Genomic DNA, 3,098 nt, shown 5'->3' with positions numbered 1-3,098 from the left:
GGGGGGGGGGTGACTTGGATTCTGGCTCTGAGTCACAACCCAGGAACGAACGTGGAGGCCCCGCCCAGGAGAAAACTCCCCTCCGGCAGCCTCACGTTCGCAGGCCAACTGGCCGGAACCGCCAGGCTGCCACAGAGCACACCCAAGCTGCCCCATCCAACCTGAGCCCCGCTAGCTGTCCCATCCAGCTTCAGGCACCAGCATCAGCCCGAGTCAGGGCCTACCCCGCGCTGTGCCGGGGCCAAGCCGTGTTGAATGTGGGGGTGGGGTTTGGAGGGAAGAAGGGCCACCACTCCCTTGACTACACGACCTTCAGGTTGTTGGAACTTGCTAGAGGGAGCAAGAGCTCCTCGCCTCACTCTTTAAAATCTCATTTAAAAATTAAGGGCTTCCCCGGTGGCCCAGTGGTTGAGAGTCCGCCTGCCGATGCAGGGGACACGGGTTCGTGCCCCGGTCCGGGAAGATCCCACATGCCGCGGAGCGGCTGGGCCCGTGAGCCATGGCCGCTGAGCCTGCGCATCCGGAGCCTGGGCTCTGCAACGGGAGAGGCCACAACAGTGAGAGGCCCGCGTACCACAAAAAACAAAAAAACAAAAAAATTAAAGGGAGTCCACAGAATACTAATAAAAACAAATATTATCAAAAAAAAAAAAAGGGCGAATAGGAAATAAATGTCCCTAAGCATGCATACCTCGGGCCACTCCTGGAATGGGTCAGATCTGCGGTGCCCTCCAGGCCATGGGCCGCATCATCCCTGCTTTAGTCCTCTGAGAATCCCAGTGCCTGATGGGGGGCCACTACCCACACTTCCAGCCTCCAGCACCTCGCACTGTCACGTGGGCCTCCCACCCAAGTACCCACAGGCCAGCTCAAGTCTCACATCCTCCAGGACCACCTTGACCGCCCCGGCTCCTGCAGCCACAGAGACCACCACTCTGGTCCCCACGATGCTCGTCCTAACTCCCCAAATGGACAAGCGTAGCCAAGACGGTGGCGGACAGCACAGCAGCTCGTAGCTGTGCACCAAGCGCTGTTCACACACCCAGCAATGCTGCAAAGGACAGAGTGGCTCCGTTTTAGAGTTCCTAGAAGTCAGGGCCTGTGTCTTTTATGCCCTTTGAGTCACATTCCTCATATCCTGGCTCTTTCAGAAACACTAGGGGTGGCAGGAGGTGGGAGGAGAGCTGTTCATTGTTGGGGAGGCCCTGCAGCCGTGGTGACTCCACTACACGCAGCTGGCGGACATGGAGAGCAGTGGGAAAGCTCGCCATGCAGCAGGGCCCCGGGGCCCTGCAGGCAGGTTTGGGGAGGCCCCAGCACACATGGAGAGCAGCTTGGAAGCAGCCCAGGGGACATCCGGAGATGGCCAGCTCAGGAGAGCACAGCCTCAGGAGGTGGCAGTGTCTCCCCAAAGTCAAGTCAGCCAGCAGGGCAGCCCCGGGACCCCAAGTGCCCCAGCTCACTGCCAGCCAAAGGCCTGAAGGCTCCCCAGCCTCCAGCCAGGCGTGAGGCAGGGTGGGGCAGAAGGAGAAGCTCAAATGAAAACTGGATCCAAATGGGAATGTCAGTTTGGCCGAAAGGCAAAACATCTGCAATCCAACATGCAAAGATGAGATCCCAGTGCCTTGGCCTCCCCCGGCCGTCCTCCAGGGCCGATCCTCCAGGGCGGGGGCCTGGGGGCCCAAGAGCAGGATCCCCAACCACACCCATACCGGGAGCCCCAAAGTGGCCACGGCCACTACCCCAAGCCCCACAGTCTCCCAGGGGCTTCTCCCACAGGACAAAAATGTTCACCTGGCAACTGTGCCAAACCCGTCTCAGGGAAAATTATGCAGAAATCCTGGCTCTGGGTGAGCGGGCCCCATTCCCCCTCCAGCCAGAAGTCCTGAACTCTACGGGCAGGACAGGCCACTCCAGCCCCTCGGCCCTCCTCCACCTCCTGCAGCAGGGGAGGACACAGGCCTGTCCAAGACTCCCCCGGCCATTTACCGCAGACCCTGGAGAGGTAAGGCTGTCAACAGCTCAGTGCCTCCAAAGTCGGCCCACAGCTTTGGCCTAAAAGACATCGGGCAACAGGTAGCCACAAGCCCACGCGGAGCCCAGCGTTCTCCATATCACAGGCATTCAATATGTGTGGGCTGAAGGTGAGGAAATCAGAAGGTGGCCCAGATAAAAGGGGGCAGCTGCCCAGAGCGAAACCCCACCTCCTGGGTGGGGCCTCTGTCACCTGCCCCCACCCCAGGACCACGAAGGGGTGCTTACAACCTGGTCAGTTTCACCAGACTGAGAACCACGAGGCCACCTCTCCCAGGGCACTGCATCGTGGTCCTCGGCCACACTGTGCTCACCCAGGACCCGGCCCATTCCGAGGTATTGCCAGGGTAGTAGTTACCACTCATGACTTTCGTACAAAGAGCCTCCTCCAGGAAGCCCTCAGGTACCACTGTGATGTGGACTGTTTGCCCTCCATGAAATTCCCAAAGAACCAATCCTCTCGGCCCCAGGTCTCAGCACCCCAGCCAGGCTGAAGAGCCTTCCCGGCGTCCCCTCCAGGGGCACCATGGGGCCTACAGGTCCACTTACAAGGGTCACCATGACTCTGGCCAGCTGTGGCAGGACCACCCACATGGAGCCCCGGGCCAGGGAGCCAGGATAATGACCCAGGGCTTGAGTCGGGTGAGCCCCAACTCAGGCACTAAGCGGCTCTGAGACCTTGGGCAGGAGATTCTGCCTCTCTGGGCATGTTTGTCACCTCTGTAAATTCAGGGCAACCTCACAGTTCTTATGAAGCTTGAAGGACAATGCATTAAAGACACCACATCCCTCCCCGCAAGAGCCCTCACAGAGGACAAAGGATCCGAGGCTTTCCTGGGCTCTTGGAGGCTAGGATTTCAGAGTCGGTCCCAGGACGACCAGAGCCCTGGGCACCACGCAGTAGAGGTGGGCCCATCCCAGGTCAAGCAGAGCCCCCAGCCTCTATCCGCTTCCCGCATTGGACCTCAGATCTCAGAAGCAGGAGCTCTCGCAGCAGAGACATAATGAAAACAGCCCTGCCTCCCAACCCGGGAGGAGCCCTCGCCCGCCCCCGCCCCTGCCCC

The 3,098-nt window shown here is 60.0% G+C and overlaps 1 protein-coding gene across 8 annotated transcripts in view; it reads right to left on the bottom strand.

Annotated features, from left to right (window-relative positions):
• Positions 1 to 3,098, bottom strand: part of BIN1 (bridging integrator 1) — a 62,700-nt gene that overhangs the window by 20,725 nt on the left and 38,877 nt on the right. The window lies entirely within an intron of this gene.

The sequence above is a fragment of the Lipotes vexillifer genome, unplaced genomic scaffold, assembly GCF_000442215.2.
Source record: "Lipotes vexillifer unplaced genomic scaffold, Lipotes_vexillifer_v1.1 scaffold158, whole genome shotgun sequence".
NCBI classification, from domain to species: domain Eukaryota; kingdom Metazoa; phylum Chordata; class Mammalia; order Artiodactyla; family Lipotidae; genus Lipotes; species Lipotes vexillifer.
This window is presented reverse-complemented; position numbering and strand designations above follow the sequence as displayed.